Source organism: Penicillium cataractarum, assembly GCF_028827025.1.
Source record: "Penicillium cataractarum strain IBT 29864 chromosome Unknown utg000009l, whole genome shotgun sequence".
In the NCBI taxonomy this organism is placed as follows: domain Eukaryota; kingdom Fungi; phylum Ascomycota; class Eurotiomycetes; order Eurotiales; family Aspergillaceae; genus Penicillium; species Penicillium cataractarum.
In genome coordinates this window covers 90,790-101,869 of record NW_026622745.1, presented here as the reverse complement: position 1 = coordinate 101,869, position 11,080 = coordinate 90,790, and positions in this window count along the sequence as shown.

The following is an 11,080-nucleotide window of genomic DNA, read 5'->3' as shown; positions in this document are numbered from 1 at the left end:
TAAAATAGGATAGGAGAAGGGATTTACCACTATCTTTTAGGTCTTTAATTACATAATTATATAGGAGACTAAGAGATTTTATGTGGTATTAGGTATAAGAGGGTAGTAACTTCTGCTTCTCTAATCGAAGGTATTCCTACTAAGTGTTATAAACCCTTCGGATTACGTTTCTTAAGATCTAATTAAGGATATTACGGAAAAGTGGGACTTAAAGATCGACGGGGTAACGATAAATTTCGTCTTAAATTAAGTTAAACGCCTATAAATTTATATAGGAAACGACTCGAGAGACGACTTATATAGTTATAAGGATATCGCTAGTTAAGCTTCGGAGTTCCTTCTTGATCTAATGATACGTACCTTCTACGCGAGAGGAAGTAAGCTTATTATAATAGAGAATTCCGGTGAGATAGTAGCGTATAAATCGCTTTACCCTATTACTAAACCACTACTTTTCGATATAATCGATTACTAATTAGTAGATCGGATCGCTAAGGGCTTCTATAAATAAGGCTTTTCTTGCTTCTATCCTATCTTCGGTAGGCTCGAGGATAATTTACATAAATTTAGCCTTCACAGATCGCTATTCGTTAATAGTCTTCTATTGACCTTCTAGATTAGGAAGGTCCGTTATTTAATTCGAAATAATTAGCCGAACACGGGTCTTAATGTTCTTCATGATATACCAGAGACAGAGTAGGCTAATTAAATCCTTAAAGATCCCCCCGTATATATTAAGAAGAGCGTCTGCGTCGTCGGAGAAGATAATACCTAGAGCTTAAATCTTTGCTTATGTATGTGAAGGGCTAAAGTAAGACTTGATTTAATCTAACTAGGCTAATATACTATTTATAAAAAGCTTAAGGAGAAGAAGTTCATCTCGCGCGTTCCCTACGTTAATATGCCAAGGTCTCGTGATACACGTAACCTATATCGGGCACTAGCCCGTGATAATACCCCCCTCCTAGTCTTAGTCTCGTTAGGGGCACGACGATATAGGCTTCGGTGCCAATTTACTAACGAATCACGTCCGAAACAGTACCGTGCTACTCCTTAAAGGTATCTAGGGCGCTATAATCCCGCACTAAATCTAGTGTTTCCTACGTCTGCTCTATCTATCCTCTCCACTTCACTAGTACTTCGTCACGATATCCTCGCCTAATCTTCCTCCGTCGGATAGCTAAGATCTACTTAACCTCGTATTCCTCCTCTCTATTAACTAGTAATAGCGGTGGCTATAGATCGTCCACTAGCTAAGATAGGAATAGATCCGTCGCTACCGGACGAACTAACTTAATATAGAACACTAGGTATATACTAGTGGGTATATCTAGTCGGACTGTGAACGGTGACGGAACGTTTACTACTCGGTATCGAGCATATAGCTAATCTAACTTCTTAGACGGTCGTTAAGTGCGTATATTCCGAAGATTTAACTAGACCTAGTTATCCTTCTTATATATAGGCGCGGCCTATCGGCGCCGGTTCGCTTATTCTTCTTGAAGGGCCTATGCAGAAGCTATAGCGGCCTAGGCCTAATCGGTGGCTTCCCGAAGGCGATTCACGAACGTTTCGCCTACCTTTCGTGGTGGTGTTAGGGCGTCTTCTAGTTACCCTACTTCGTCGATACTAATCGGGTCGACGTGATAGCCGTAGGTGAAGAAGAATAGCGAGATTCCGGTTAAAGTAGTATTACGATTATTAATTACTATAGTAACTATTAGCAGTAGATCCTTCTAGTTATCCTGTGCGTACGTCGTGAACATACGTAGAATTCGTTCGATCTCCTGATTAGTACGCTCTATTACGCCGTCGGTCTAGGGGTGAAAAGCGGTGGATAATTAGCGTTAAATCGATAGCCTTTCGTATACCCTTTCCTAGAAAGAACTCATAAATTAGGGGCCACGGTCCCTTATAATCGTTAGTGGTACTCTATAATATATATAGAAGTGTATAAGGAACATCTCCGCTATATCTTCTACCGTCGTATTCTTTATTCCGATTAGAACTACGCTCTTCGTTAACCGGTTAGTTATAACTATATAATTCGTCGCTCCTATAGGGCCGGAGGGTAGTAGCCCGGTAATAAAGTCCACTAATATCTCGGCCTAGATTCGCTATAGAATCGGTAGTAGCTTTAATAGTCTATACTTCGTGTCTCGCTATACTAAGCTCCGTCCGTAGATTATATAATTACGTAGAAAGCGTCGTATATCCTTTACTACTCCTAGCTAGAAGAACCGTCGAGATAGTATCGAATAGGTAGCGTCTCGCCTAGGATACGCCGTAACGTGTAAATCGTGGACCTTCTATATAATCCCCGTACGTAAGACCTTATTATCGGGAATCTAGATCTATTATCTAAAATAGAGTACCCCCTAATCGTCTAAATAGCACTCCGATAGGCTTATCTTAATATTTATCTCGGTAGCGATTCGGCGCTCCCCTATTAGTAAAGCGTAGGAGATTCGTTAGTAGATCGAGTCGGACGCCCTCGCCCTTTTCTATTCTACCTAAAGCTCTTCTTCTTCGAAGAGGGGTATATCCTTCTCGAAATCGACCTCCTCGCTAGGTCGATCTTCGGCTAGTTAAGGGTCTAGTCGTCCCGTTTTAATCTTAACCCTTTTAAGTAAGACTCAGAAGCGGTTCGATAGCCTTTCGTTAGTGATACTCTTAAGTATATCTTAACTCCGTCGTGATAGTATATCCAGCCTTACCGTAAGCTTACTAGGGCGATAACGGAGGTTAAAGTTAAACTATATTAAGAGATCTGCCTATCATATCTACCGTTCGTTAAGATATTATACTTTTCCGAAGTATCGAAGGTTCTTATAATCCGTCACGATAGTAAATCGAGGCACTATTTTTAGCTCGGATCTCTATTCGCGTAGAGTACGTATAATCGCTAAAAGCTCCTTATCGTGGATCTCGTAGTTTAATTCTACTAGAGATAGCTTCTAAGATAGATAGACGTATAGCTATAGCTATCCGTCCAGTCTATATTACGATAGAACCGCGCTAGTTACCTAGCCGGAGGTATTAGTTTCCACGACTATTTAGCGATCCTCTTCGAAATATACCAAGATTAGTGCGTTTATAAATAGCTCTTTTAGTTCCGCGAAGGCCTATTAGCAATCGTCGTTCTATTTAAATATAGCGTCTTTCTTCATTAGCCGTGTTAACGGTGCCGAAAGGTCGGCGAATCCTAGTATAAATAGCCGGTAGAAGTTCGTAAACCTAATAAAGCTTCGTATATCCCGTATAGACTTCGGTCTCTCTTATACTCTAATAGCTTCTACCTTCTTTAGGTTAACGTAAATCCCCTTTCTAGCTTCGACGACGAAGCTAAGATATTTCACTAAGTCCTATTCGAACTCCGACTTCGTAATATTATATTATAGCCTAGTATCTATTAGCTTCTATAGTATATCGCCGACTTTTCGGCGGTAATCCGCTAGCGTTCCGTTAGTGTAAATTATTATATCGTCGACGTATACTAATATAAAGTCGTTAAGGTACTCTCGTAGCGTCTAATTAATATACCTCTAGAACATTACTAGTACGCCGGTTAACCTAAAGGGCGTCACGTTCTACTCGTAGAGCCCGTATCGCGTCCGAAATACCGTCTTCTATTCTTCTCTAGGGTAAATACGAATCTTATAGAAGGCCGCGATAATATTAAGCTTCGTGAACTAGCGGGCTTAGCCTATATTCCGTAATATCTCTCGAATTAGCGGTAGAGGGTAGCGATCTTTCACTATTCGCTTATTTAACCCTCGGTAATTAATATAGAAGCGTACGCCTCTACCTAGCTTTCTGACTAGTAAGATCGGTGCCGCCACGGGCGATTAGCTTATACGTATAAAGTTCTTCCCGAGTAGGTCTATTAACGTTTTCCGTAGGTAAAGGAGTTCTTCCTTATTTATACTATAAAGAGGACTATAAGGTAGTGGCTCTTCGACGCCGTTTCGGTCGCGTTTTAAAGGGATCTTATGATCGACCCTAGGCCGGTATAGTAGTAGCTAATTAGTAAGTTATTAGCTAAAAACCGCTATCTACCGCTAGTAGTATTTTAGTAGCTTATCCTTTAGGTCGATATACTTCTTAGGACGAAGTACTCTCTCGATGTCGTCTAGCGAAACCCTACCGATTCGTAGGCGATTTATATCTAATACGCTCTGTATAAGTTACCGGATAGATAGTACCTCGGCTTAGGTAATACGTAGTACCCTTACCCTAATAGGCCTAATAGTACGATCTATACGATTCTAGTACCTCGTCCGCTCCCTAGACCTTATAAAAATATCTAGGTATCCTCTTCTTACTAAATATCGCCCGTTCACGTCGTGTAACTATAGGTCTCCTAGTATTATACTATCACTTTGTGGTCCGATAATATAGGCGAACACACAGCCTTATTAATAGCCGTGGATATTAAGGTCGAAGTGGGTAGCGTAGGTAATTCGGTACTAATTCGGTATAACTCCGTCGAGGATTCGTGGCTATATCTTGATACGCGGGAGGTCGAATAACTAGACTAAAGACTCGTTTACTATTATATAATAGCGGTAACCGCTATCGACGAGAGCTTATATAAATTAGATTCTATTCACTCTAGCATCGACTATAAATAGTAATATCTCACGTTCTAGTAGCTTTTCGACCCCCTTTTACTCCTACTCGCGGCTCAGAATAGGAGCTACTCTTTTCCCGATCTATATTTAGTAGTCACATCTTCGTCGTTAGAGGCTATTATGACTAAATCTTAGTCGCTTATAGGCTTCGATTTCTTCACTTTGACCGTACGCTCCTTTCCCTTCTTACTCGAAGCGGACGTAATCTATACACTACTAGGCCGTTATACTAGTAGTAGTGTATACGTCCCGATAAAGTGGCCGACCTTTCTATATCGTAGGTACTTCCTATCGGCCCGCCGCTACTCTAGTACGTCCTAGCTAACCTATTAAGCCTACTTCGGTACTCTAGTCCTAGATCGGTGATATTTTGTGTAGGTTTCGGTTCGGTTTACCGATATAGTAGGCGTTTAATCTATTTCGTCGTTATTCTATCTAGGCGTATACGACTTACGTGCTCGTTCCGTTCTTGTGATATTAAGGGTATCTATATCGGAGCTAATCTCGTAAAGCCGAGAAATTAGGTCCGAAAAGGTAGCGGGGATACCCCGATTTATTAACGAATTCGTTATTATCTTATTAAGTGCGCTAAGAAGAATCTGTCGCTTAGCCTTATTAGGCTAATTAAGAGCGTCTATATTAGCGAATTCCTTTTCTAGCCGTGGTAGGAACCTAGAAAAGCTTATGTCTTCCGGTTACCGAATCTAGTAGAGTCGCCTAGCTACGCGTACTTTGATATTCGGGTCTCCGTAGATATTCTCAAGGTAGTCGAGTAAGGCCTATAGTTCGCTAGTGTCTCGGCGGAGTTTTATAAAGGTTCCGGTATTCTTCTATATAAGCTTCTCTAGTCTAGAGAAGATATATATAAATTAGTCCTAGGGAGAACTAATAGCTTCGCCGTCTACGCTAAGCTTATTCTCAATCGAAATTCGCTAGGTTAGCTAATCGCTCGTGCTTCCCCCGAATAACTTTAGGTCTAGGAGACGGGGCTTCGGTCGGTAAATAATCTCTATTCGTGGGGAGATCGGTACCGATTCGGTAGCCGATCGCGCTAGTATCGCCTATCCTTCGTTCGTCGCGGTTATCGTTATAGCTAGTGAGACTTAGCGCTCTAGCATTAATTCTAGGTAACGTATCCGTTCTTCTTAAGTAGCTTCCTATTAGTAGTACCGCTCCCGTTCTTCGTTCTGTATAGCCTAGGTCTGTGCTATCTATTGTAGTAGCGTTTACGCCCACCTAGGAGGGCTCGTCGATTCCTAGTGCTATATAGCTACTAGGGGTTATGTAGCGTGCCGGTAATACTTCGGTCGCTTTTCGTCTACCTTCCGCTTCTAATATGCTAATGATCTAATATACCTAGGAATTAAGGTCTTCTAGGACTTTCTAATACGTCTCGAGCGCTAAGAGTTTATACGCGAGGATTCCGTTCTAATAGGTGTTCGTCACTGAATCGCTAGGGATTCAGGGGTATTTCTAATAAGTGCCTAGGTCGTTTTCCTAGGACTTTCCAATGACTAATAATACTTCTAGGTATAGAAGGAAGCTTTTTGTATATAAAGGGCTAAAGTAAGACTTGATTTAATCTAACTAGGCTAACATACTGTTTACAAAAAGCTTAAGGAGAAGAAGTTTATCTCGCGCGTTCCCTACGTTAATATGCTAAGGTCTCGTGATACACGTGACCTATATCGGGCACTGGCCCGTGACAGTGTAAGCTGTGTTTGAAGAGCTTAAAATGTCTAAAGATACGACGATTCTTGCTCATTACTAATAAAGTAATGGGGCACGTAGAAGGTTTTCCTTATTGAAGTTTGTCCGACGATATTAACTATTAGTATATTATACCTAGTTAACCTAAGTAAATTAGTAATCTCTTATCTTTCTCTCATCTTGCTTATCTTACCGATTAGTCTTATATATAGTATCTATCTATAGAAGATTTAGATAAACACGAAGAAATTGAAGGCCTATCCTTAAGATAAATATAATTCTGATTGGCCGCTACGTATCGTCTAATTCGTGTTGTATAATCCATCTAGGTAGGCTCTCTATCACTGCTTTAATCGATGTACGCCTACTAAGGAAAATTGATCTGGTCCGGGCGCGGAGGTTTTTGAGATCTTTTAAGTTAAGTAGACTCTTCTTAGACTCTAAAAGCATCGAAATTGCCATAGGTTTTAGGCCTTTTTTAAAGTAATCAAGGAGTCGCTCTTCCTTTTCTCCCCTCTCTTCTTACCGAAGTTTAACCAGAAGATTTAGTGGAATTAGGCTATAATTATAGTTACTATGTTTAACCACAACCTCATGACGGTCTAGAATAACGTTTTTCCTATCCTTCCGTAGCCAGATTTAAATCTTATATAGGTAATTAGTCCTAATCTTAATAACCTCGCGAGATTTAGCCTTCGATAAGACCGAAGGACCTTTCTTGGTAGGATCTGGCCAAAGAGAGCAGTGTAGGTTAACCCTCTTTTTATCGGATCTCTTTACTACTAGGGCAAAACCCTATTTAGTAGCAGATTCCTAGAGGGCCTTCTTCGTAAGGTCACGGGTTTCATAGAATTGTGGTGGGTCTGGTGGTAGTGTAGGTGGTAAAATAGACTGAAGAATCCATGGTTGGTAGGGGTGGGGGGGTAGTAGGACTAGTACAAGAAGAGAGAAGTTAAATTAAATTAAATTGGTGTGTAGGTCATGTGATAGGCCTAGTGGTAGTAGAAGATAGAAGAGAAGGTAGAAAGGATGCGTGTATGTAAGAAGGAAGGGGGTGGTTAAATTCGTAATTAACAGGCGTGAAAGGCTTAGTAGTAATCAGGCCGAAATCAGGCCCTAGGTGGTGCCGCCAGCCTTTTGAGGTGGTGCCCCCAGCCTTCCCCTTTGAAAATCGCGTCTTCCTACCTACACACCAACTTCAACCATCCATCATGCCACCAATTCGATCTGAATCGCAGCAAAAATCGACTAATCAGGAGGGCAAGATCTTATTAGCCCTTGATGATATCAAAAATAACCGAATCAAATCTATTCACGCAGCTACTAAGCTATACAAAATTCCCTACGCTACACTCTATGCGCGCTCTCATGGCCGAGCGTCACGCGTTGATATACGCCCAAATGGCCATAAATTGACCCAATTAGAAGAGGATTCGCTTATTAATTAGGTTCTCTCTATGGATACGCGTGGAGCAGCCCCTAGACCATCTACTATGGGCGAGATGGCTAATATCCTACTAGCTACGCGCGGTAGCTACCCTCCGCCTACGGTCGGTAAGAATTGGCCATCAACCTTTATAAAGCAACGCGAAGAGATTCGATCTCGCTTCTCTAGGCGATATGACTACCAGCGCGCTCTAAACGAAGACCCGAAATCGCTACGAGAGTGGTTTACGACCGTACAAAGGGTGATTGACGAGAACGGGATACAACCAGAGGATATCTACAACTTTGATAAGACAGGCTTTACAATGGGCCTTATATCTTCGCAGAAAGTAGTCACAAGGGCTGAATACTACGGTCGGAGATCTCTTCTACAACCAGGAAATCGCGAATGGGTTACTACGATCGAAGCAATCTGCGCAGATAGCTATTCGCTACCGCCATGCATTATCTTCAAAGGCAAAGTGGCTATTGCAGGATGGTTTAACGAAAACCTACCGAAAGACTGGCGGATTGAGGTCTCAAAGAATAGCTGGACTACCGATGAGATTGGCCTACGCTGGCTAGAAAAGCACTTTATCCCACACACGAATTCGCGCGTACGAGGCCGGTTTCGGCTATTAATTCTTGACGGCCATGGTAGCCATCTTACGCCCCAATTCGACCGAATCTGCGCAGAAAACGATATTATACCTCTTTGTATGCCTGCGCATTCATCGCATCTACTACAGCCACTAGATGTTGGGTGTTTTGCAGTGGTTAAGCGCGCGTACGGTCGCTTCGTTAGCGATCTTGCGCGTAGAGGATATAACCATATCGATAAGCACGATTTCTTAGTGGATTACCAACACGCACGGCTAGAAGCCTTCCAATCAGCCAATCCCACTATCGAGAATAGCTTCGTAGCTAGTGGTCTAGTACCATTGGATGCCGAGAGAGTGCTTAACAAGCTTAATATCTCTCTACGAACACCAACACCACTAAGCAGCAGACCAAGCAGCAGATCTAGCCAATTCACACCACAAACGCCTAGAACCGCTGCTCAGCTATTCAAGCAAGCTTCTATGTTAAAAGATCTACTAAAACGGCGGTCAAATAGCCCTCCGAGCCCATCAAAAGAGATCCTAGACCAGATGATCAAGGGGTTCCAGCTAGCGCTACATAGCGGTGCTTTACTAGCAGAGGATAATACGAATCTGCGTATAGCGAGTGAGAAGATGGTCAAAAAGCGCAATCGGTCAACTAGGAGGATACCCTGCGCAGAGGGTTTAACTATTGAAGAGGCTATACAGCTAGCTGAGCAGCTAAACCAGCCAGAGGAAGATGGTGGGGTAGATTCGCATACAGAGGTCGAATTGCCTAGTCAGCCAACTAGGCCAGCAGCTAGGGCTCCGCCTAGGTGTAGTGGGTGCAGGGAGATTGGTCACAGGATTAATGTATGTAAAAATCGCTATATCTAGTTAAATCAATAGGAGTTGGTTGAGATAATCGATTTTGAAGTAGTGTAATGGGGTGAGGTGTTCGGAACGGGCGGGTGTTCGGGACGGGCGGGAATTACGTTAGTCATAATTTCAAAAACAAAAAAAAAAAAAAAGGAATCGACGAGCGGCCCATCTCCTTAGTATCCACTAAGAGTAGGGCTGAACGTGAAGCGGTGACCTAATAGAGTAGTTGAATGTTATCCTGATATTATTGGTATATTAATTGCCGCTTTCTGCGTCGCGCTAACCGTCCTTGAGGACTAGTAGGTTGTCACGGGCTAGTGCCCGATATCGGCCACGTGTATCACGATAACTTGGCATGTTGACGTGGAGAGCGCGCGGGATAAACTTCCCCTCCTTGAGCTTTTTGTAAGCAGCATGTTGGCCTGTTTAGATTGAATTAAGTCCTGCTTCAGCCTATCACATACAAAAAGCTTCCTTCTACACCTATAAGTATCGGTGGTGATTAGAAAATCCTAGGAAAACGACCTAGGAACATATTGGACATACGCTATTACGCGTAGCCGACTGGTTACTGAGAGTTAGAGAGTTAGAAGGTCCACGGGTTATACTTGCCTAGTTCTAATTGCGGATTCCAAGAGTATCTCTTAATCGTACCGATGCCTCGTAAGGCCTTACTGCTGAGTGGATCCTGTTGAGTGCCTTGTAGAACATGCTAGAAGTGCGCGCTAAGTAAGTCACATCACGAAGTGTTACCACTAAGTGAATCCCCTACTTATAGGTTGGGTTGTCTTGAAGGTGAACTGTGAAGTGTAAAGCTAAAGGTAGTAATCAAGTGACAATGTGAGAATAATCGTGAATAGCAAAATGTATGGTGCGAAATGAGTGTTCTTATATCTAGTCCCCCGTGGTCGTGGTCTACAATTGGGAATATTAGATGGTATACTGGACTGGTGTTCCCGTAGTCCGTGCGGTATACCTAACTGTATACTCTGAGGTCACGTGAAGATTCATAGGGGCCTAATATTCTGTGCGTAATCTTGGTATACGTAGGAAGGCGGCTATTTCCTGCGTTGCGCTAACCGTCCCGTTATATATAGAGTATTTGTTGTGACGGTTAGTCGTAGGCCGTTTCTGGCTCCTATTCCGAATGTCTGCCTTAGGGTACCCTAGGGTATGCCTAAGTATACGGAAACGTACGTGATAACCCTAGTCCTTAGCGTCCGTGAAATGATTAGCTCACGGCTCGGGTATAGCCTACCCGCTGGCCCTAGCCTTGGTATCCCCCATTAAAAAAAATCCCAGCCAAAAGACCCCCCTTAGGGTAAGGCCCTTCTACGTGATAATCCTAAAGTATTATATGATATTTAGATAGAACTGGCTATCGGGTGAAAATATCTAAAAGATCTGTTTAAAAAATATTAAGATATCGGGTACTTAGGGGGGTTATCGTATAAACCTAATACCCCCCGTTAAGACTTTCTTAACTATTAGTCCCCCCCCCCCCCTCCTCCTCCCCGGTACACGAGTATAGGGAAGAATAAGACCTCGAAAGTAGATAGTGTGCGATGTGTCGTTACTCGCCGAGCTAAATCATTTTAGCCGGTAGGGTTCAGATCAAACACGGTACGCAGAGGTGAAGGTTATCTTAATATAACGTTTTTAAATTACAGATCAGAGCGAGGGAAACTATCTAGCTTAGGGACTTCGGGCCGTTTACGTTTGTTTCTATTGCTCTTTGATTAGATTAGAATACGTTAATGTACTATATATGTCTTCCTTCTTATTGCTGACCTATAGATATAATTCGATGCACTAGGAATATAAAGAATTGTAAATGATTTAATAAAT